We start from the raw sequence: 25962 nt of genomic DNA on the forward strand, positions 1-25962 counted from the left end.
GGGGGTAAGGGACGACCAACTACGCCAAGTTAAGAAGACGAGGTTAGAGGTGCATCCTCTTCTTCCTTGCTGACGTAAGCCTGTGGAAATCCACCAGTTCCCTCGAAAAAACTCAGATCTGTTCCACAAAATGAAGTGTGATGACCTACTTACAGAAAAACTAGCTCATGAAATCAGAAACGGAATCACCTTAGTGGCCAACGTACAAGACACCAATCAAATCGTAAGTAATTCCGGATCGAGACGGCTACTTCTGGTTAAGTTTGTCCGTACACGCGAAGGTCGACTGAAAACAGGATGGTTCGCTAAAATGTGCCAAGGATGAAAAAAAAAAAATCCTCGACAAACAGATACTCTAGGCCCGTCTGTACAAGGACAACGGAATCCGACCAGCACGAGCGCACTCGTCGTTGCTCAAACCGCTGTGGCCCAGCATGCTACTGGTGAACAAACAACCCTAATATTCGAATAATAAGTGCCCATAAAGATGAATGCTATCAAAAAAACCTATTCCAAAGAAGCTGTGAGTCCCGTCTAACGATCATCACCAACGCACAAGCTGGGACTTGGTGAAGCTGAGGAAACGAAAATACAAAGACAAGTGCCCAGCTATTGAATTAACTAGGATTGGTAGGTACCGGAAAGCGTCATTCTGTCTTTTATCACAATATTTTGGATGGAATTCAGGAATACTTTTTAAGTATCAAAGAATGGAAATAATCCCCCCATCCAGGCATTCTGAGATTGAGTAAAAGCTAAACGTTGCACTAATAAAAGTACTTTATTTTGTCTGAGCCAGAGCCAGCCCCTTAGCCCCCACCCCATTATCTTAAATAATGACAAAGTTCAGAACTTTCTGTGAAGGTGAAAAGAAAGAATCTAGGTCAAAAGTTTAGTATCCTACCTTTGACCATGCCTTGCCATGTCAATGGCTCGCCGTACCGGGACGGGTGATCCTCCCTCTGTGACGCTAAGCACCTCCATTGACTTCCTCTCTGGTCGCCGCTTCCCATGACGGCTAAGAATTGGTGAGTCCGCACGCTTCCTGGGAGGGTCTGCTGAGCACAAGTCCGATTTCAGTAATTCATTGAAGTAAACCCTCACCTTTCCCATGAGTACTTTGTAATTCATTGTTTTGTCACACCCGGCCTGATACAGTAATGCACTTTACTTTAGAGAAAGCCAATCCTCCATAAAGCGTCTCCAGTTGGTCATAATGCTGCCGCTTGCCTCTTGACTGATATTCGTAAGCGGGAGCACATAGCCCTTCATCTGGCATCCCTTCACTGGCTCTCTATACATTTTAGAGTTATTTTCAAGATCCTATTATTTTTTTAATAATATTACATAAAATTATTATTCATCACTTAATATATATAATATTAATAATAATAATAATAGTATTATTAATAACAACAACAACAACAACAATCAAAAAAATTAATAATATATAATATATAATAATAATAATAATATATAATACATTTTAAACGCCTTTCAATGATTTTGATGTTTTACGTCAGAATCAGAATCATCTTTATTGCCAAGTATATGTAGAACACACAAGGAATTTGTTTCCGGTAGAACACGCTGCACTAGTATCGTCGTAAAAAAAACTGCTAAGTGGCACTATACAGTTCAATTTTGGCTACTGTTCAAAGAGTTCAAAGAGTTCAAAGAGTTAATGGCTTGGGGGAAGAAGCTGTTTAAATGTCTGCTGGATTTGGTGCGCATGGATCGGTAGCGCCTGCCTGAGGGGAGTAGCTGGAAAAGGTGGTGGGCAGGGTGCGGAGGGTCCAGTAGGATTTTCCGCGCCCTCGTTTGGATTCTTGCAGTGTGCAAGTCCTCGAGAGTGGGTAGGGCGGTGCCAATGATTTTTTCCGCCATCCTAACTCTCCGTTGAAGTCGGATTTTGTCCATTTTTGTGGCGGCCCCGAACCAAACGGTGATGGAAGAACACAGGATGGATTCGATGACAGCCGTGTAGAAATGTTATGACAGCAGTGTAGAAATGTTAACATTTTGTTTCTGCTGACCTTTATTTTAATACAATTTGTCAAACAACCTCCTGCTCACTCCTGCCTGCTTTTTGGGATCCGCACCCGCCATCAACACCTTGCAAAACGTGACAATTACGTCACATCCTATCGCGTCACACCTTGTGCGCCATATAAATGCTCACCCATTCAATCTCTCTCTCTCTCTCTCTCTCTCTCTCTCTCTCTCTCTCTCTCTCTCTCTCTCTCTCTCTCTCTCTCTCTCTCTCCATGCTTCCTCCTTAGCTGACACCGCAATGTCTCTGCTGTCATCAAGATTAAACTAACTTATTCTGTCCCACACTGTCTTCCTGCTGATTTAACCATTCACTGCCATCAACGCCCCAAGAATCAATGAACCAGGGACGAACGTTCAAAATAAACCCATTAGTTTTGCATTTGACTGAAAATATCATACTGCGTGTTTTGGGTATTTTGGATGATATAAAACATTTTTTATGATGTTTGTTCGGAAACAAAAAAGTGGTGGCGGTTGTTCTTTAAGGTATGCATTCTCCAGAAAAGAGAAAATGACTATTTGCATCAATGAATCAAAGTCATCCTGTCCAGCCATGTCCAATGGTGCTTGTCTTCAGTCAGGTTCGACTGGAGTCCCACAGAGCTGACTTTATATTACAGGACAGATTGGTTGCTGAATGAAGCCAGTCACAGAGCAAGCAAACTGTTTATCACATTCATTATTGACGCATGTGGACAATTTAAGGAACAAAGATGACGTTTTTGGAATGTTGGTAAGAAACTACACTTTGGGGATTATGAGTGTTATCATCAAATTGTGAGTATAGTTTTGCTTTTTTGAATGTTGCTGTGCCGATGACCATTTTGTGTTTGGGAGCCTTTTACTGAGTGATTTGCTGGTTCTGTAGCCAAAAAGGGACATACGTCTTCTTGTGCCAGTCCCAAGCTAAATAATTGTGTCAGTAAGGGCATCCGACGTAAAAGCTTGGCCAAAACAAACATGTGAATCAAACCTCTGAAGATGGAGGTCACTCATCCGCTCTGGTGACCCCTTGATGGGAAAAGTCGAAAGGAAAAGAAGAATAAGCCTACCATGCATGTTGTTGGAATGTGGGAGGAAACGGAGAACCCAGATTAAACCCATGTAGGTCCTTTTATAGACCTTACCATTAAATGGTAAAATGTAAACATCTCAGGCATAGATTTATACAGATGACAGGAAGAAATTCCAAGATCATTCGGAATTGAAACAGGTCTTCTATGCGCCATAAACATTGTGTTTGTGTTTCCGTTTGGAATGCGACATACCAATCTCATTCCGGGGAGGAAGGTTCTGATCCTCGTGGCTTGGATATCTTTCTTTGCGGTCCAGGAGTAGGATATATCATCTTTTCCTGATTGTCGCTAAAGAGTGAGGGAAGGCAAAGAGCAAAGTGCATGCAGGTATGAGATAATACCATGTGTATTCAAGTGAGGCATGTGGATGAAGCGAGGCATGTGGAAAACTCCAAGTTTCACTTTTTCCAAAAGATTCCTCAAGTTGTCATCATCAAAAGGCAAAGCTCCCTGGTGATTAAAAGTGGACAACAAAAATTAACAAAGCATTGCATGTCCTGTCATTAATTTCACTCTTGGTGAAGAGGGGGATGTGTGACCACGACCGCCAGACCCTATTTTTTACATTTTAATTCAATGTCTAGCACAGGGTTGGGCAAATGTTTTGACTCGCGGGCCGCAATGGGTTCTAAAATTTGACAGAGGGGTCGGGCCAGGAGCATTTGGAGGGAGTGTTTGGGCGGGAAATACTAAACCTAAAGCATTAAAGGCAAACCGACGCCTCCGGACAAGTTATGACATAACTTGTCTGGACATTTTACAAATTATGGACATAACTGTTATGCCCATAATTTGTAAAATCACTTCAAATAACTTCAACTGAGCGTATTTTACAAAGATTCCACAGCATATAACTATAGTTTATGTTTTAAGACTCGCGCTGAATCTTCAGGAAGTCTTGTTTTTGAGTTGGTGACGATTCCTGACATGACGTCACGCCTGGAATTCCCCTGACCGAGAAAGCGCCACACAATGCATTTTGCGGTACTTTGTTTGGTCTGAAAACTTCGTGTTGAACCGTGTTGATGGTGAAAATAGAAGGAAAACACATAAATAACGCAATAGTGAATCGTTGTGTGTTGCACCAAGACAACTATTTGATATTCGCTGACACAAATTACCAGCTGACAAATCAGCCCATTTCCAACGGAGCTTGGGCGCCATCTTCTGCATTTTCTGGGTGCTACATTGCTGTCATTGACGGCTCGAATTGATACGGGAGGACTCCTTTAATCAATTGCAAACATTGATGTTTTCCTCTTCATAACTATTTGAATCATATTCATAACTGGATGAGTAAGAAGTAAGCATCTTCTCCGAATCTGAAGCCATTGTTTTGATTGTCGAGCAAGGCAAGACGTCTTGGCGTGACATCACGAACAAGGGGGTGGGACCTTCTGAAACTGGCCATTTCCGGATTCATTTTGAAGTAATTTTTATTGGTGTCTTTCATTTGACTAAAAATGTCAGCCTGCGTGTTTTAGGTATTTCAGATGCTATAAAACGTTTTTCTGATGTCAGTAGGAAACAAAGAAAATGGTGTCGGTTGTCCTTTAAATGTAGTGTGTACAAGCCTCATAGTACAGTAAGAACACTACAACCCAATTTATTCACTGTCTTTCAAATGTGAAAAATATCCCTGATCTGTTAATAAATTTGTCTCAAGGAATATGCAACATATGGCGTTTACATACTATTTCGCAGATACTGGGAGGAGGAAATGGAAATAGATTAAAATAACATATGCAATGTGATTGATCAAGATTGCGTCTGTTTTTAATAAGTTTCAATCGAAGGTGCAAAGTCAAAGAAATCAACATTTATCGAAAAATGGAATCACTTTCAACATTAAAACATATTATTACACAATGAAATATTCAAGCTCAATCATATCTCCTTGTGTTAAATTCCGCAAAATCATGGATGGATTGTCTTGACCGCGCGCTCTACTAACTCTTCACGGACGCTCTCGCCTTCACGCGCAAACAGTACACGTGTACCGTCGCCAAGCACACAGACATAGGCTACCTGCAGTTGAAATTTGCATACTCAGCACGGCAGCCAATCAGAAGTGTCACACGACGAGCTGTACCACGTCCATGTCCATGTCCATGTCCATGTCCATGTCAGGCCGAGTCCCGTTCCCATGAGCCCACCGCCTTTTTTTCATTGGACAGGAAATGGTTGCCGTCTCCACCTTATTCCCTGGCGAGTTGGGCCATTTGGGAGAGTGTTGGGACTTCTGGAAGCAGTCCTTTAGAGGGGGGGGGGGGATACTGCCACGATCTGGTTGACGACCAACGGGTGCTGGTCGTTCCAATCAGTGGCAGTTAAAAGGACTCCCGGCACAACCATTCTGTGTCGGGTCATTGCATTGTATGTTTTTGCTGCACCCTGTCAGGTATGTTTCATCTTGGCAGATTTTTTATTCATGATTTTCATTGATACTTTGTACTTTTCTGTTCGGATGTGACGTTGATGTTTTAGATTTTGTTCCTGCTGACTTTATTTTAATACAAGTTGTCAAATACAACATCCTGCTCCCTCCTGCCTGCTTTTTTTGGGATCCACAACCACCATCACCACCCTGCGAACTGTGAGAACCGGAAGACATTTTTATCAACATTTTCTTCTAAGAGTGCCCTCTAGAGTCAACACCTGGTTCATGAAATACCTTTTAATGTTCTTATTTAAAATGATTTAATATTTTATATGGTTCATTAGTTACATGTATAGTAGTATTAAGGTTTAGTTGTCAGCAAAATTGCACCTTCGGCGTGGACGCTATGGAAGACGGCGACGAGGACATTTACCAGTGAGACGCCATGTCCAAGTGCGACACGGTCCTGGGGGATTGAGCCCGGAGACGGACTCAATCTACGGCAAGACGGCGCTCGGCGGCGGCAGGAAGACACGTAGCAAACCTCCTTCCTGCTTTTTTTGTGTTTGCTGGTCTTTATCTATTACCTATATTTGAGCCAGGAAACATTAGCTATCTAGCTGGCTAGCTATATATTCACTGTCTAGCTATCTATTAGCTAGCTAGCTTTCTATCTTTTTGAGTTAACTAGCTATCTATTAGCTATATAGCTGGCTACCTATTTGAGTCAGGAAACATATTAGCTATCTAGCTAGCTAGCGATATATTAGCTGTCTATCTATCTATTAGCTAACTAGCTAGCTTTCTATCTTTTTGAGTTAACTAGCCATCTATTAGCTATAGAGCTGGCTAGCTTTTTGAGTCCGGAAATATATTAGCTATCTAGCTAGCTAGCTAGCTATTATCTGTCTCGCTAGCTATTAGCTGTCTAGCTAGCATTCTATGTTTTTGAGTTATTCTGGGTTGAGTGAATTGGCTGCCGCTGCTCACCCACATAAAAACTTATCCTGTGACTGTGAAGTGATCTTAACAGATTTGAAAGGCTCTTATAAATGAAATGTATTATTATTATTATTATTATTATTATTATTATTATTATTATTATTATTATTATTATTATTATTATTATTATTATTATTATTATAAGGAGGTGTCACCAACAAGGTGCTCATGGCATCAGGTGGGCTACAAAGACGTGGCACGTGATCCGCTTGTAAAAGTAACTTAACAGGGATGGAACATCGCAATTTTCCTGTCATACTGTAGAGATAATTTTTTTGAAAATATGATTGCAAATAATTTAAGAAATAACGTACAATCATGAAAATTACATTTGTTATTTTAGAAGGGTGTATCAAATGGGTAACTCCCGGTTTCAAAAAGGTGGTCAGTTTAAAACATGAAAACAAAGTGAGCCAAAAATGTTATGATTGATATATAAATAAAATAAGAGTAGCATTAAGTATATTTCCTCAGGGAAAATATTTTGAGGCTAGAAAAAAAATGTAATAAAGTGAATGCCAAAAGAATGCAACAGTGACGTAAGAGTAGCTGCAGGAGGTTGGCGCTACTATTGTTGCATAAAAGACAACACACAGAAAGAAGGTAAAGGAGAGAGCACTGATAACCTCTGGGCAGGCGTAACGCGGTGATTTGTAAAAGAGGCACAGAGGGAATGATGCTGAAGAGGACTCAAAGGGGCCCCCGATATTACACATCATACCCACTCAAAGGCAACGCTGCCAACAGCCAACATACCGAAGAAGAAATGACTAAAGATCACACGATCTTCTAGCTGAGAGGGGTTGAACAAACCCTTTCTTGATATTATACAGGTAACAACCGATTTACGACGAGTTACGAGTTACGACAACGACCGCCAGCCTTTTTTTAAAATTCTACGGCTGCCACCGCTACAGCCAGCAACGCGACAGAGACATAGGTCTGTGCACGATGATTTATTCTGCTACAACACAAAGCACTAGTCCCAAAAAGAGGACCAGGGAAATAATAAAAAATAAAGAATACCAAAAACGACGAGTGGGGGGGCAATGGGAATGAGAAGCAATTCGCACACGGTGGTGCAGAAATTGAATAATCCCAAAAGGATTACGGGATGTGAGGGGTGATCTCGGACCGAGCACAGAAGACAAAGTCCAGGGTAATACAAAGTACAAATACAAGTTGACAGCGTCCAGTTTTCGTAACCGCTGTCCTGAAGGAAGCGGGGAGGCATGGCCCCGCCCCAGCTGTCAATCCGAACGTGACAATATCGAGCAAGTAGGATGTTTATTTGACGGAGCAGCATTGCACAAAATGCCGATACAAAATAACTGTTTCGTAACAAATGCATACGACACTTTTCTCCAGCATGACATATTTATAAATAAACTGTCAACATTTTGGTATATAATAGTATTCAATAGAAAACGAACAAATAGAAAAAAAACAACAGATTGACATCGTATACTATCCTGTTGGATAGGAGATGCCAGCGTGTCGTCATTTGTTATGATCATGTGATCCTCGCGTCAGCCATTTTGAATGCTTTTCGATTTACGGCTGTTTGACTTACGACGGTTTTGTCGGAACGGAACCCGGTCGTAACTCGGATGTTACTTGTGTAACATTGGGAGCCAGATATAAAAAAAAAAAAAAAACTAAATATGATATTACTTCATGATAATCAATAACATAATAAAATATGACTGCTGGTTTGAGTTACATTGCAAGACAAAGATATTGAACGTTCCTTACATAAAAATAAATACAATATACTCCAGTGATACCTTGGGTTACGAACTTAATTGGTTCCCAGACAGAGTGTGTCAGGCAAAAAGTGTGTATCCCACAAATGAATTTCCCATAGGAAACCATTAAAATGAGAATAATCCTTTCCCAGGTCCCCATAAAACACAATGTTCTACTTTAAAACTTTCTAAGCCTTAAAATTACACAAAATATACCTCATTTTATGTATGAGAAATGTGCTATGGTCTTATAATTAAATATTTAACCGAAGACTGGGGGCGGGGAATAGAGGACAAAAAAAGTCCTCAGCCATTTTCTTTTTGGAGAACGGTCTCGTTCGCGAACGACACATCACTCATCGTGGCGCTCCGTGTGTATCCTGAAAAATAGTACATAGCCAAGGTAAAATTTTGGGAATGGCACTCTATGTCATATTTTCAATTCCTGAATAAATTCGTGAATGACAGTCTTCTTCTTTTCCTTTCGGCTTTTCCCTTCAAGGGGGTCGCCACCGCAAATCAGTGTCCTCCATCTTTAGAGGTTTGTTTTGGCCAAGCTTGTATGTCGGATGCCCTTCCTGACACAACCCTTTGTATTTATCCGGGCCTGGGACCGGCACAAGAAGACATATGTCCCTTTGTGGCTACAGAACAAGCAAATCGTTCAGTAAAAGGCTCCCAAACACAAAATGGTAATCAGCACAGCAACATTCAAAAAAGCAAAAACTATACTCACCATTTGATGACAATGCTCTGATCTTACTGTGAAATCGGCATCTCTTTCCTTACATTACATCACAAACAGAACTACAGTCCTTTAAGATGCTTTATCTTCCAGTCACTGTATTTGAGAATGTGAAATGCACATTGGCGAATGACAGTGAATGAGATAAATGCAGGCAGCGGGTTTCCCTTTTATCTGCTCTGGTGGGTCCCGGCTCTAGGGTTGGGGGGAGCCTCAGGAAATCACCTGCCTAGCTACCTATTTGCTATCTTGCTAGCTAGCTATTAGCTATCGGGATATCTATTAGCTGTGTCCTTGCGGGTTTTAAGGGGCGCTTGTAGATTATTATTATTATTATTATTATTATTATTATTATTATTATTATTGATGAGAAGGTTTCTTCAGCCGTCATCTGTACAAAAGTGAAGGTTTCGGACGTTTCGCCTCCTATCCAAGAGACTTCGTCAGCGAACTAAAGTCTGACTGGTCGTATCGGCCCCATTTATATATCCCTAATGTCCAGACCTAGTGGCGCCGGACACAGCTATGATAGGTCCCTACTCTCAGGTTGGGGGGGGCGCGGGACCCCCCCCTGTGGCCCCACTGATTGTTCCTACATTCCTGACTAACGATTGGCCTATTACCCCCACTCCCCCCGGTATCACCTCATCAGCATAACGACCCTCATCAGCATTGCGAAAGTTGCCTAACCTGTTTTGCCTGAGCAGGCTATTGTATGAACGATCCAAATTGAACCTCACACCACCAGACCGGTTTAATGAAGGATTTTGTTGTTTTATAAGAATCGCCTCTTTTACCCCCCTTTCAAACCATCTATGTTCTTTCGCTAAGATTTTAACCTCATTGTCGTCAAATGAGTGGTTAGTAGCTTTTAGGTGCAAATGTACTGCCGATTGAGGCCCACTAGTATTATCCCTGCGATGTTGATAAAGTCTTTTTTTTGAGAATTTGTTGAGTCTCCCCAATGTACTGCTCTTTACAATTTTCATTCTTACAATGCATGGAATAAACTACATTACTTTGTTTTTCATTTGGTAGCCTATCTTTTGGATGCACTAATTTTTGCCTTAACGTGTTTATCGGTTTGAAATAAGTAGGAATTTTATGTTGCCAAAGGACTCTTTGTAATTTTTCAGAAACTCCTGCAATGTACGGTACTGCTACTCCTCTCCTTTTAGAATCTTGAGAATTATTGGTTTCGTTCGCTATTCTTTCTTTCTGACATTTGTTGAATGACCACTGAGGGTACCCACAGTTAGTGAGTGCTCTCCTGATATGTTTTGACTCCTTTTCTCTACCTTCAGTGCTAGTTGGTATTAGTTTAGCCCTATGCTGGAGGGTTCTGATAACTCCTAGTTTATGTTGTAAAGGGTGGTTAGAGTCAAAAAGTAAGTATTGGTCAGTGTGCGTAGCCTTCCTAAAGACTTCTGTTTTTAGCGCTCTGTCCTCTTTTATAATTACTTTACAATCCAAGAAGGCTAGTTGGTTCTCTTGAATGTCCTCACGAGTAAATTTAATGTTGAAGTCTACAGAGTTGAGATGATCTGTGAAGGATTGAATTTCTTGTTTCTTAATTATGACAAAAGTATCGTCCACATATCTAAACCAGTGTCTAGGTTTTGTCCCTGGGAAGGATGTGAGGGCCTGTTTCTCCATCTCTTCCATGTAAAGATTAGCCACTATGGGTGAAACTGGTGAGCCCATAGCACAACCATGGATTTGTTTATAAAATTTTTCCCGAAATTGAAAATACGTAGTATTAAGGCAGATTTCTAATAATTGGCAGATGTGATCCGGTTTCAGTTTGGTTCTTTCATGCAGAGAAACATCCGCCAGCAGCCTCGTCCTCACCACTGAGACTGCTGCTGGGGTTGGGACAGATGTAAAGAGAGAAGTCACATCGTATGATGCCAAAGTTTCCTCAGGTTCCAATATGAGGTCTTTGATCCTCTCTACAAACCCTGTGGTGTTCTCTACGTGGTATTCTGTGTTACCAACCAACGGAGCTAAAATAGTTTTTAAATATTTGGCTACATTGTATGTAGAGGAGTCAATGCTACAAACAATGGGTCGGAGGGGGAACCCTTCTTTATGTATTTTTGGCAGGCCATAGATACATGGCGTGGCCTCTCCCGGGTATAATCTAAAATACATCTGTTTATCTATATGTTTTCCTTTCTCTAGCTTTTGGAGACAGTCAATCATTTCTTTCTTGTATCTATTGGAAGGGTCCCTTTTTAGTTGCTCATACGTGTTAGAATCACTGATTAACCTATTTATTTTGTCTTCATAATCCAATGTGTTGAGCAGCACTGTGCATCTGCCCTTGTCTGCTGGCAAAATAGTAATATTTTTGTCTTTTTGTAGAGTAGTTAACGCCTTTCTCTCTTCTAATGTTATGTTGGACGGAGGAAGTTTGGCACTACTGAGAAGAGCTGATATTTTAATGCGTAGATCATCTGCCTCTGCATACGAAAGTTTGTTATTTTTAATAGCCGATTCAGTAGCTGTGATATAATCTATTGTAGGTATAGTTTTAGGAGTCACTGAGAAATTTAAACCTTTGGTAAGTACTGCCTTTTCTGTCTCTGAGAGATCTCTGTCTGACAATTTTTTGATCCAATTCTCCCTTGCAAACTGTTCATACCTAATTTTACGCGTGTTTACCAGTAGCTGAGATTGTTTCAGTAAAAGTAATTTTTGAAATTTACCCTTTTGTCTCTCTTTGGTTTTGCTGTGGTGCCTCATATAACCAGATTTAGTAAATTCACACACTTCCTGATAGATTTTGTGGGTAAGATTAGTTTGTAATCGCTGATAATAAGTTTCTATTTCTGACTGTTTGTTTTTTATCTCTATGTTAAGTCTCCTAATTCGCAAATTTAGAATTTTCCTAGTATAATTTTGTTGCATTTTGTCGGCTAAGTATCCGGGTTCCAGGGGTGCTTGCTTCAAGCATTTAGGAATTAACCGGCTCTGTCTACATCTAAGATTGAATCTGAGGTGGTTCTTTAAATCAGCTAATTTAAAGGTGGCCTTTTCTAAGTTACGTACCAGCAGAAGGATGTCTCTCCCAAAGTTGGCAGCAATACGTCTGTGTAAGCTCTCAGTCGTACAGGAGTGGTCCATCGATGAGAAGGTTTCTTCAGCCGTCATCTGTACAAAAGTGAAGGTTTCGGACGTTTCGCCTCCTATCCAAGAGACCGTTTTACTTGTGCAAAGCCTCTGTTGTCAGAAGAGTCCATCAACTAAATCTCAATTACAAACCATCCAATTCAAAAAATTTTATAAACAAATCCATGGTTGTGCTATGGGCTCACCAGTTTCACCCATAGTGGCTAATCTTTACATGGAAGAGATGGAGAAACAGGCCCTCACATCCTTCCCAGGGACAAAACCTAGACACTGGTTTAGATATGTGGACGATACTTTTGTCATAATTAAGAAACAAGAAATTCAATCCTTCACAGATCATCTCAACTCTGTAGACTTCAACATTAAATTTACTCGTGAGGACATTCAAGAGAACCAACTAGCCTTCTTGGATTGTAAAGTAATTATAAAAGAGGACAGAGCGCTAAAAACAGAAGTCTTTAGGAAGGCTACGCACACTGACCAATACTTACTTTTTGACTCTAACCACCCTTTACAACATAAACTAGGAGTTATCAGAACCCTCCAGCATAGGGCTAAACTAATACCAACTAGCACTGAAGGTAGAGAAAAGGAGTCAAAACATATCAGGAGAGCACTCACTAACTGTGGGTACCCTCAGTGGTCATTCAACAAATGTCAGAAAGAAAGAATAGCGAACGAAACCAATAATTCTCAAGATTCTAAAAGGAGAGGAGTAGCAGTACCGTACATTGCAGGAGTTTCTGAAAAATTACAAAGAGTCCTTTGGCAACATAAAATTCCTACTTATTTCAAACCGATAAACACGTTAAGGCAAAAATTAGTGCATCCAAAAGATAGGCTACCAAATGAAAAACAAAGTAATGTAGTTTATTCCATACATTGTAAGAATGAAAATTGTAAAGAGCAGTACATTGGGGAGACTCAACAAATTCTCAAAAAAAGACTTTATCAACATCGCAGGGATAATACTAGTGGGCCTCAATCGGCAGTACATTTGCACCTAAAAGCTACTAACCACTCACTTGACGACAATGAGGTTAAAATCTTAGCGAAAGAACATAGATGGTTTGAAAGGGGGGTAAAAGAGGCGATTCTTATAAAACAACAAAATCCTTCATTAAACCGGTCTGGTGGTGTGAGGTTCAATTTGGATCGTTCATACAATAGCCTGCTCAGGCAAAACAGGTTAGGCAACTTTCGCAATGCTGATGAGGGTCGTTATGCTGATGAGGTGATACCGGGGGGAGTGGGGGTAATAGGCCAATCGTTAGTCAGGAATGTAGGAACAATCAGTGGGGCCACAGGGGGGGGTCCCGCGCCCCCCCCAACCTGAGAGTAGGGACCTATCATAGCTGTGTCCGGCGCCACTAGGTCTGGACATTAGGGATATATAAATGGGGCCGATACGACCAGTCAGACTTTAGTTCGCTGACGAAGTCTCTTGGATAGGAGGCGAAACGTCCGAAACCTTCACTTTTGTACAGATGACGGCTGAAGAAACCTTCTCATCGATGGACCACTCCTGTACGACTGAGAGCTTACACAGACGTATTATTATTATTATTATTATTATTATTATTATTATTATTATTATTATTATTATTATTATTATTATTATTATTATTATTATCTATCATCTAGCTAGCTTGCTTTCTATCTATTTGAGTTACTTCCGGGCTGAGTGAATGCTGGTGCGTGTGGGTGCCGCCGCTCACCCACAGAAAAACTTATCCTGTGACTGTAAAGTGACCTTGAGTATATATATATATATATATATATCGTCAAATTTATGTGCTACACAAACACTGCGTCGTGTGAATGCACACTCTTTCCCTTATTTGCAAAATTAATAAAAATGCAATCTCCTTTCACCTGTTCATGTTTTCAGTCTTCCTGCTCGGAGCAACATCTCGATGAATAGCATTTGACAATTTCCTCATTGTCATACAAGGGAAAAAAATCAGGAGCCGTTTTACTTGTGCAAAGCCTCTGTTGTCAGAAGAGTCCATCAACTAAATCTCAATTACAAACCATCCAATTCAAAGAAGTAGCAATCGTAATTCGAAATCAAGTCTGGAATTTGCCAAAAGAGTATAGCGGCAAGCTAACTAAAAAAATATATAATGGCGACTGCTATGGATTGTATTTCAAGAGTAAATATAAACCTTGATAAAAGTGATTGAAAGCCTCAAGCTTGGAAAAATGAAGCATATGCAAATGATACAAATTCTACAAGCTCATCACTGAAACCCAGAGGAGTTTATATCACGACTTTGTCTTACAGAGCTTCTTCGAGGAGAGGCTCATCAATCATCATTCATGCGCCATGATGGCAGCGACACAATTACCTTCGTCTTTAGAAACACAAAGGAAAGTTCAAGAAAAATGCGACCAATTCGACTGGTTGATAGCTTGTTTATCACGTTGAATGAAACAAACAGTCAAATCAACCAAGATGTTTCCCATGGCAAAGAAATGTAATGTTTATTTTTACACTCAGCCAGTCAACAATATCATGTTAGTACATATGAACAGTTTGTATCTTCCAGGACTTGAGTAGTGGTCCTTACATCATGGGGCTTTGTATCATCACAAAATAGGTAGGAACAAGATCACCAACATTGCAGAAGTTGATTAGGACAAAAAAACAACATCATAAAAATAAATGAATGTACCTAGGCGTACAAACTTAATTTGTTCCCAGACAGAGTGTATAAGGCGAAAAGTGTTTATCTCAAAAATTAATTTCCCATAGGAAACCATTAAAATGAGAATAATCCGTTTCCAGGTGCCATAAAACATAATTTTCTACTTCTTAATTTTCTAAGACTTAAAATTACACAATACATAGCTTATTTTATGTATAATAAATGTGATATTATAATTGAAGAAATAAACTGTACTTTATATAAAGTCATTTTATTTACCTTTGTGGTGGTCGTTCATGGCTTGATGGAATGGAGTGGTTTCATCAGCATTAAATACTTGATGTGGAACGTAGCCTTCCCCTTTCACCATCTTGAGGAATTATCCCTTGGAGGTACTTTCTCTGTGATAATTTTACGTTGTTCCTCATCAATAGTGTCCTGTTTAGCTAGGTTGATTGCTTTTTGCATCAAGTGTACAAATGGCTTATGAGGGTTATTTGTGGAGCCTGATTGATGGGATATTTTAACCTTGCAGTCTGCACTCTGCCTTTGAACTATCAAAGTTGAAACAAGTCCAAATTTCACTGTTTTCTATCCATTTTCTCATTCTCTCTTTGTCGTCTGCCTGTCTATTTAATGTTTAACTGCCTCACTCTCTCCCTGTCTCTCTCTGTCTGTAACCTCCACCCCCTCACTGCTGCGTTCTTGACCAATCACATGGCTTTAACTGAAGACTGGGGGTGGGTAATAGAGGACAAAAACAGTTGGCTGCCATTTTCTTGTTAGGAGAACGGGCTCGTTCGCGGACGACACATCACTCATTGTGGCGCTCCGTGTGTATCCCGAAAAAAAAAATGTATGCCAAGGTTAAATTTTCATACATTTAGGAGAACGGGCTCGTTCGCGGACGACACATCACTCATTGTGGCGCTCCGTGTGTATCCCGGACAAAAAAATTGTATGCCAAGGTTAAATTTTCATAAATTTAACGTTCGTAAACCAAAAAGTTCGTAAGCCAATTGGTTCATAAACTGAGGTATCACTGTACTTTAATATTTAGTATTCAGTTTATTCTTTCTATATTTATTGAGATCGTCTTTTTTTAATTTCAACATTTATATTACATTTTATTGGTATATTTATTTGTACATTCAATTATTTCAACCATTTATTTATTTCAATATTAATTTTGTTATCCATACTGGATCATTGATTGAAGTGTTTTCCAACAGGAAACAGCGGCGATAAAACCTCAACCGGTCAGAACCAAAAGCAGACATCAAAGCAAAAGAAATACACATGTCCAATATTATCATCACACATCGCTATTGAATACCGTCGATCTGAATTAATGCAGGACTTTTGAATCATTTCTATCGGTGTATATAAGTACACACAAATGCAGCCAAAAGAAAGTAAAATCCTACTTCGAAGACCTGCAACTCTGCTTCACAACACCTGACTTCACAACATCATGGCAGCGTGTAGAAGTCGGCATCATGGCAGGTTGTACAATTTCACCCCTGGCCTTCACAATGGCCATGGAGGTCATCATCAGGGCCTCAAGGTGGGTGGTGGGAGGTGAGCGAACAAGGAATGGGATCCACCTCCCACCTATCCGGGTATACATGGATGACATGACCACCTTGACCACTACCGCAGCTTGCACCAGGCGGCTACTTGGAAAACTGCAGGAAAACATTAAATGGGCCCGGATGAAAATCAAGCCGAGCAAGTCACGCAGCATATCAATCGTCAAGGGACAGCTAAAAAATGTGAAGTTCTGCATTGGTGATGACCCAATACCAACGGTGTCTGAGGAACCGGTCAAAAGCCTGGGCAGGTGGTACAATGCAAGCCTCAGAGACAAAGATCAAGTGCAGCAACTCAAGCAGGACATCACCAATAGTCTGGAAAACATCAACAAGACTGAGCTGACAGGAAAGCTCAAGCTCTGGTGTCTGCAGTTTGGACTTCTCCCTCGGGTAATGTGGCCACTCACAGTCTATGAGGCCCCACTCTCAACTGTGGAGAAGATGGAGCGAACCATCACTAGATATGTGAAACGCTGGCTTGGTGTTCCACGCTGTCTGTCTAACATCGGCCTTTATGGCAAAGGGGTCCTTGAGATTCCAATCACAAGCCTCACTGAAGAGTACAAGTGCGCTAAAGTGAGACTTCAGATGACTCTCACAGACTCCAGAGACCGGAACATCAGTCAAGCTGCACCCCCCCTATCAACGGGACGGAAATGGACGCCATCCATTGCAGTGCAGCAGGCCACAGCAGCCCTAAGGCACAGCGACATTGTGGGACACGTTCAGCTCGGAAGAGGGGGGTTTGGCCTTACAAACAAACCTTCTTGGCGTAAGGCTTCAATAAAGGAAAGAAGGAAAATGGTGATAGCAGAGGTGCGCCGCCAAGAGGAAGCTGAAAGAACTGCACGGGCTGTCTCTCTTGCCAAGCAGGGACAATGGATGAGGTGGGAAGGCCTGGAGAAGAGAAGGCTCAGCTGGAAGGATCTCTGGGAAATGGAGGCAAGCAACATCAGCTTCATCATCAGAGCTATCAATGACGTCCTCCCATCTCCAAAAAAACTCCACCAATGGTATGGCGAAGATCCAACCTGTGACCTCTGTCGAACGCCAGGAACTCTCAAACACATCCTGACCGGTTGTAAGACCAGCCTCACACAAGGCCGCTACACCTGGAGGCACAACCAGGTCCTAAAAAGTTTGGCAGTTGTCCTTGAGAGCAAGAGGAATACCATCAACTCCTTGCCAATGCGAGCCACCATGTCCAGCACAGCACCATTGACCTTCATCCGAGAGGGACAGGAAAAGCCCAACCATCCTACTGACAAACCAGAAGTTGGACAGCTATCCGGGGCTCGCGATTGGGAGATGCGGGTTGACATTGGCCAGCAATTGGTTTTCCCAGCGGAGATTGCAGCCACCACCCTCAGACCAGACTTGGTGCTCTGGTCCTCGTACTCAAGGCTGTCTACATCGCAGAACTCACAGTCCCGTGGGAAAACTCTGTTGAAGAGGCCTATGAGCGCAAGAAGCTGTGCTACACAGAACTCGCAGTGGATGCGCAACAGCGGGGATGGAAAACCAAGGTATATCCAATTGAAGTTGGATGCAGAGGGTTTGTGGCTTCCTCCACCATCAGGCTGCTAAAAGACCTGGGTATCCATGGACAGGCTCTGCGGCACACAGTTAGGTCACTCTCTGAAGCGGCAGAAAGAAGCAGCCACTGGCTCTGGATGAAGAGGAAGGACCCTTGTTGGGCTCATAGGTCAGCAACCTAAGACCCCCCCCCCTCTACCAGCTTCTGAACATCTGATTGGGCATGGGACACAAGCGTAGGCGTGATCAACCTGTCGCTGGCCACCATCAATGAGGGTGTCTAGTGATTAAAAGGCCGAAACACCCAATGATTCTTTGGCACACTACTGACGATGTGTCCCAAATTCAAAACCTCCCAACCCTGAGGCACAGCTCCAACATCACGTCCATTGGTTCATGATTCTCTTCTCTCTCTCTCTCTCTCTCTCTCTCTCTCTCTCTCTCTCTCTCTCTCTCTCTCTCTCTCTCTCTCTCTCTCTCGCTCTCTCTCTCTCTCTCTCTCTCTCCCCTATCTCTCCTCTATCTCTCTCTATCTTTACTATCTCTATCTCTCTATATCTCTATCTCTCTATCTCTCTCTCTCTCTCTCTCTCTCTCTCTCTCTCTCTCTCTCTCTCTCTCTCTCTCTCTCTCTCTATTTCTATCTCTCTCTATATATCTATATCTCTCTATCTCTATCTCTCTAGCTCTCTCTCTCTCTCTCTCTTTCTCTCTCTCTCTATCTATCCCTCTATCTATCTCTATCTATCTATCTCTCTCTCTATCTCTCTTTATCTCTATCTCTCTCTCTCTATCTCTCTCTTTCTCTATCTCTAAATATATCTCCCTATCTCTCTCTATCTCTATCTCTACCTCTACCCTCTCTATCTCTCGACCTCTCTCTATCTCTACCTTTACGTCTAAATCTCTATCTCTCTCTATCTCTCTATCTCTATTTATCTCTATATCTATTTCTATCTCTCTCTCTCTATCTCTATCTCTATCTCTATCTCTATCTCTATCTCTATCTCTACTTACCTCTCTACCTACCTCTCGATCTCTCTATCTCTCTACCTCTATCTCTACCTCTACCTCTACCCTCTCTATCTCTCTACCTCTCTCTATCTCTACCTCAACCTCTATCTCTATCTCTAGATCTCTATCCCTAGATCTCTATCTCTAGATCTCTATCCCTAGATCTCTATCTCTAGATCTCTCTCTCTCTATCTTTCTTTCTCTCTCTATCTATCTTTACATCTCTCTCTATATCTCTCTCACTACTGACGATGGCACACTACAGACGATGTGTGTCATCTACGATGTCCCAAATTCACAACCTCCCATTCCTGAGGCACAGCTCCCACACCACTCTCAACATCAAGGCTAATCTCATGTGAGGACCATCCATTGGCACAAATGGACAGAATAACATCACGTCCAGTGTTTCATGATTCTTAGCGATTGATCACACACAATTTCAAAGTACATCACTGACATGGATTCACTTCATCTCGGAAAGTATGTGACAGGTTAAAAAGTACCTTATTTAATATTTTGGTGACAGGTAAAGCAGATCGCAAATGGTAAACATCTAAAATGTTTATTTAAACAAGGAACGCCTGCTTCGTTTAGTGTTTCGTGTCGGACCGATTTACATTGTTGGACAGGAAGTTGTGCGCATAACGTTTGTATTGCCCATGGGCATTCGAAGTAAACCACGGTTTAGTCAAGACGTACATCACCGCTTGGCTTGTGTTTTTTTTTCTGAATCCCACAATACTGTATCCCCCTTACCATAGTGGAGAGCACAACAAGTACACCTAACAGCGTCAAAAATGTCTGGATGCTTCCGTCCATCTTTGTGCATCACGTTTTAAACATATATCATGGATGCGAATGGATTTCAAACGCTAGTCGGCATGATGACCATTGAAAAAAATCAGGGCCAATTGGCGATGAGGGCTAAAAATGTCTTTGCACATAAATTGTTGACCTCAAGAATAATAATAATAATAATAATAATAATAATAATAATAATAATAATAATAATAATAATAATAATAATAGTAATAATAATCAGTGCATTATTATCAAATGGTGAGTATAGTTTTGCTTTTTTTGATTGTTGTTGTGCTGATGACCATTTTGTGTTTGGGAGCCTTTTACTGAGCCAGTTGCTTGTTCTGTAGCCACAAAGGGACATAAGTCTTCTTGTGCCGGTCCCAAGCCCGGATAAATACAGAGGGTTGTGTCAGGTAGGGCATCCGACGTAAAAGCTTGGCCAAAACAAACATGTGTATCATACCTCTGTAGATGGAGGTTACTGATTCGCTGTGGCGACCCCTTGAAGGGAAAAACCGAAAGGAAAAGAAGAAGAAGATCCATTCCTTTTCAAATCTGTTTATCCTCACGAGGGTCACAGGGATTCTGGAGCCAATATGAGCTGCCTTTCGGCATTTGCCAGCCATTTGTAGGGCCTCCATATACAAACAAACATTTCTGCTCACAATCACAAGCTCGCAACAATTTAGAATGTTCCAGTGTGAAGCTTGCCGTTCTCTTCCACATCGTCTTCTTCCAAATTTGGACTTGACAGCTTGATGGAAAAGTGGAAGCAGAGCTGTTTGAGTTGACCCAAAAAAAAAAGTGAAACACGATGATGTCGAGAAGTCCACCATCTTTGTGATTGACCATTTTGGTGGCTTTTCATTTTTTGTGATGGTGGAAGACAGCTCACTTGTTTATTTGCGCTCATCCTGGCAATTTTCTAATCTATCTAATAGCTATCTACCTAGCTGGCTGTCTATTAGATATCTAGCTCGCTGGCTATCTAGCTCACTATCTTTTAACGATATTGTTAGCTAACTATTCGATATCTATGAGTTAGCTTTGAGTGAACTGCCGCTGCTCACCCAGAGAAAAACTTATCCAGTGACTGTAAAGTGACCTTGAGAGTTTTGAAAGGCGCTTGAAATGAAATGTATTATTATTATTATTATTATTATTATTATTATTATTATTATTATTATTATTATTATTATTATTATTATTATTATTATTATTATTATTGTTGGCGGCGCGGTAGTCGAGTGGTTAGCACACTGGCTTCACAGTGCAGAGGACGCCGGTTCGCGTCCCGGTCCGGCCTCCCTGTGTGGAGTTTGCATGTTCTCCCCGGACCCGCGTGGGTTTTCTCCGGGTCCTCCGGTTTCCTCCCACACTCTAAAAACATGCATGGCAGGCAGATTGACCATTCCAAATTGTCCCTAGGTGTGAGTGTGAGAGTGACTGTTGTATGTCTTTGTGTGCCCTGCGATTGGCTGGCAACCAATTCAGGGTGTCCCCCGCCTCGTGCCCGAAGACAGCTGAGATAGGCTCCAGCAACCCCCGCGACCCTAATGAGGAATAAGCGGTACGGAAAATGAGATGAGATTATTATTATTATTATTATTATTATTAACCTGTTAAGCATGTTTTTTTTTAAATATGAGCGTAAACCAGAAGACCTGTAAAGAACTCAGGCAGGCTGGGTAACCGGAACTGAAGCCTGCACCTCTGCAGTGTGAGGCAGATATGCAAACAAGTCCAGTACCCACTCTCATTTAATTATTTGTATATTTAAAGGATATTTAAAGGATTGTGGACTCTTCCAATAATAGCTTTTAAGGATAAAGCGGATTCAGAAAACAGATGGAAATTTTCAACGAAGTCAATAGTTCAACAAAAAAAAAAATCATGAAAAATATGTTTGTTTTGAAGGTAAACATGAAGACTGTCCTTGCCAGCATCTTACCTTTATAAATATTATCTTTATCCCTTTATACTCAACAGTATGGTATGTGCAATGCACTTTGTTTAGCATCTAACCGTAAATAAAAATGTAATTCAAACTTGATCAAAACCTTGGAAATATTAAAAAAAAAGGATGTGCCTTTCTTTAGGTATTTTAAACACTCACCCACAGCTTGTCTCCAGCAGACTCTCCCCGACCTGCAGAGACGCCATGCCAAAGTCTGTTATCCGAATATTGTTCTTCTCATCTAATAACAAATTCTCTGGCTTTAAGTCTCGGTGGCTGGATGAGAGGATGCAAAAGACAAAAAAGGGTTACAAAAGTCAAACCCATTAAAATTGCTCTTGATATAGCTGGCATGTTTACCCTTGTTCGCAGAGCAGTTTGGTAACTTCAATAATGCAGATTGAAAACATTTAGGAACTGTAATGAATTTATGATTGACATTCTGTGTAAGGCAATGTTAATCAATTGCTGTGTCCCCGTGACCCACATCTTTCTATTCTTGCCAATTTGAGACAGATTTTATGGAAATTGCAAAGAATATCCCAATAATAATTTTATAAACAACAATATATTTGATGAGAAAATATATGTCGAGCGTATCCCATTTCTAAACAAATGATAAATCACAAAAAGCATCTAGGAAGCTGTAATGCATGATCAAAAATGAAAAATATTCAAAGCACATAAGGACATATTTTCTTTATCATCCTACCAGCATTTTTGTCAATCATCTGGTTAGGGGGGGTGTGGTCTTATGTCGGCCCCTGTTGTACTGATGAAAAACTATCGCCCCCTGGAGCATTTAAGTTGCCCATCCCTGGGTTAGATATGAAAGGTGACACACCATATGGAGTGGCTGTGGCAGAAGTCCAAAGCTGAAATGATCTGTCGGAAGAATTTCCGCGCTTCTTGAGGCGTGAGTCGGACTTTCTTCACAAGGTAGTCAAAGAGCTCTCCACCAGACACATGCTCAAGTACAAGGTACCTGCAAAGAGGCAAGATTTTGCACTTTAAACTTATCCTTGAGTATTTCCACTACCTCGACGAAACTATACTTTTTGGTTTTCTACTTCTTTCATAATTTTTCTTGCTGTAGTTTAAGAAAGTTTCCATTGTGAGTCAAATAAATGTTTTCTTATCTTTTCTCGTTTGAGTACCTTTACATGTGAACTGAGTATATTCAACAACATCAATGTTTTTCATTGTATCATAACAAATATTGAATTTATTCAGAATCTAACAAAAACAACGTAGCCACAAGGGGGCACAAGCCAGTGTCTTATTGTGCCGGTCCCAAGCCCGGATAAATACAGAGGGTTGTGTCAGGAAGGGCATCCGACGTAAAAAATAATAATTGCCAAAACAAATATGCGAATCAAACCTATGAATCCCATACCGGATCGGTCGAGGCCCGGGTTAACAATGGCCGCCATTGGTACTGTTGACCTTCAGGGTGCCAGTGGAAAATGGACTACCACCCTTTTCCTTTGGTAACTGTCGTGTCGTCAGTCTAATCCTTGTTCGCTTACCTCCCCAGATAAATCTTGTGATCAGTTTGTCCCATTCCACAAATTGTTTTTGTGGTATGGGTATTGGTAGCGACTGGTAGAGATAGCAACCTTGAAAGAATATTCATTTTCACTATTTCAATCCTGGATCTTAAATCTAGGATGGGTGTTGACGATCTCCCCACGTCTGCCTTAATGACTTGGTTAATCTTTGTATAGTTTGATTCAAACAGTTTGTCTATGTCCTTTGTGATGTACACGCCGAGATACTTTACTCTTTCAGCATCCCACCTTAATTTGTAATTTCCCTTAATTGACTTTGATGGAGTGTAATTTAGTGCTAGGATTTGTGTTTTAGTCACATTCAGTCTATATCCTGAGTAGTGTTCATATTCTTCTCGTTGTTGCATCAGTATCGGGAGGCTATCTTCCGGTTGTGTCAAATATATTATCAGATCATCAGCAAACAGGCTGAGTTTATGTTCTGAGTCTCTCCTCTCCACACCCTTGATGTTGTGGTTCTGTCTGATTGCTTGGGCTAGGGGTTCATTGAAGATATTGAATAATGTTGGTGACAGGCAACATCCTTGTCTTGTCGATCTTTCTAGTATTATTCGGTCTGTCAGGCTGCCATTCACTTTCACTCTTGCAGTTGGCCCATTATATAGTGTTTCTATATTTCTAATTGAATCTTTGTTAAAGCCGAATTTACCCATGACTTTGCATAGATAGGCCCAGCGGTCACTATCAAATGCCTTTTCTGCATCCGTGCTCACCAACATTGCACTTGTTCCCGCCTTGTGGATCGCCTTCACCATGTGTATAGTTTTTCTTATATTATCCTGGGCCTGTCTATTTTTAATGAAACCTGTCTGTTCTCTATTGATAATATCGGGCATGACTGTCTCATATCTTTTTGACATAATCGAAGTATATATTTTATAGTCGACATTAAGTATGGATATTGGTCTGAAGCTCCTGCATAACTCTTTATTTTTACCCTCTTTTGGTATTATAGAGACGATTGCCTCTTTCCATGTTGGGGGAATTTTACCCTCCTTCATGGTATATATGAGTGAAGATAACAAAAGTGGCCCTTGTTCTTGTCTAAATATCTTGTAGAACTCTGAGGCGAATCCATCACTACCCGCAGCTTTACCATTTTTTGTTCCATTGATCGCCATCTCCAATTCTTTTTCCGTTATCTCAGAGTTAAAGAATTCATTGTCTTCTTCCCTTATCAATGGTAATTTCAGACCATCCAAGAATTTGGCAATTCTCTCCTCATCTGCCGCCTTCGGTTGTGTATATACAGTTTTATAATATTGCTCAAATGATTATCCTATTTCCTTTGGTTCTTTTAATATTGTATTGGTTTTGGGGCACCGAATCTTGTGTATTGTGTTTAGCGCTTGTTGTGTCCTCAACCTTCTTGACAGTATTTTATTTGCTTTAAGTCCTCCTTCATACATAGTAAATCTCTTTTACAAAACGTGCTCTTTTTTCCACTTCTGTTAATAACATTCGATTTATTTCCCTTTTGGTTTTTTTATGATATGATAAAATTAGAAAATATGATAAAATTAGAGTGTATTCAGGCTTCAGAGTGCTAATTTGACACTTATACGAGTGAAAACATGAAGATTTAGCCTTTTGTTCATCTGTGAGGATCACATGAACTTTTTATTGCCTTAAACTCATTTTCAGAGCAAGAGAAACATGTTTTAAATGTTTTCTTGATTGTTTTAACTTTTATGATGAAATTAGAGTCTATTTATGCTGCAGAGTGTCACACTAAATGACAATCAACTAAAGTCAACGTTTCAGGCAATAAAAAGTTCACATGATCATCACAGCTAAACAGAAGGCTGAATCATCATGTTTTCACTTGTATAAGTGTCAGATTAGCACTCTGCAGCCTAAATAAACACAAATTTAGTCATAAAACTTAAAACCATGAAGAAAACATTTACTTCAGAAAACGTGTTTCTCTTGCTCTGAAAATGCGTTTTGCGGTTGAGAAGCTACCTCGAAGGGAAAGAAAGCCTCACCCTACCTTCTTTACAAAGGATTCTCCGATCTCTCTATCAGGAGAGAGGAGCCACTGAATTGTACAAGCAGCTCTCATTGGTAGTGCAGTCTAATAAAGAGACCCCGCAGACCTTTCTACTCCGTGCAATGGATCTTCGTCAAAGGATTATTTTTGCATCTCAAGAGGCCGAATCAGGTTTGAAGTATGATCCTACATTGGTCCAGAGTTTATTCCTGCACACAGTTCTGACAGGGTTACAGAGTGACAATGTAAATAGTGACAAACTTTCCTCCTGCTAACCACCACATCAGATGAAGTACTGTTAGAAAAATTCCACATAGAATGTGCAAATGAAAAGGAGAGACAGGAAAAAAAGAAAAATGCTGCTGCACAGGTGATAACAGTCCAGTTAGATGACACACCAGCCCCTATTGGGAAGAAGACAGTCTTAAAGCAGAATACTGTTACTGTGCCGAATGAAATCCTTTCAGAGATCAAAGAGATGACGTCAGAGATAATGCTTTTAAAGGGGCTGCGGGCAGAAGTGTCCCAGATCAAAGAGATTATTCAGAAATAAACAGCCACTTCTCAGCCCACCAGCGGAGGACCTGAACAGGTCGTCTTCACTCCACCTTCACCATATCAGGTAGATCCACCAGCCAGGCACTACTACACCCAACACTCCCCATCAGCTCTTCAGCAGTACCACCCAACACCAGGT

General features: G+C 40.9%; 1 long non-coding RNA gene across 1 annotated transcript in view; it reads right to left on the reverse strand.

Moving 5' to 3' along the window:
• The window catches only part of LOC148881278 (uncharacterized), a 26280-nt gene extending 2963 nt beyond the window's left edge, over positions 1 to 23317 (reverse strand). The window contains exons 1-4 of the long non-coding RNA XR_016114034.1: positions 23098 to 23317; positions 22546 to 22686; positions 21861 to 21977; positions 905 to 1055 (exon numbers count right to left, since the gene is read on the reverse strand). This is a non-coding gene — a long non-coding RNA (uncharacterized LOC148881278). The remainder of the gene's footprint in view (positions 1 to 904; positions 1056 to 21860; positions 21978 to 22545; positions 22687 to 23097) is intronic.
• Between the last annotated feature and the right edge of the window lie 2645 nt (positions 23318 to 25962).

Source organism: Hippocampus bargibanti, unplaced genomic scaffold, assembly GCF_051943395.1.
Source record: "Hippocampus bargibanti isolate YZ-2025 unplaced genomic scaffold, ASM5194339v1 Contig00090_ERROPOS177943, whole genome shotgun sequence".
In the NCBI taxonomy this organism is placed as follows: Eukaryota; Metazoa; Chordata; class Actinopteri; order Syngnathiformes; family Syngnathidae; genus Hippocampus; species Hippocampus bargibanti.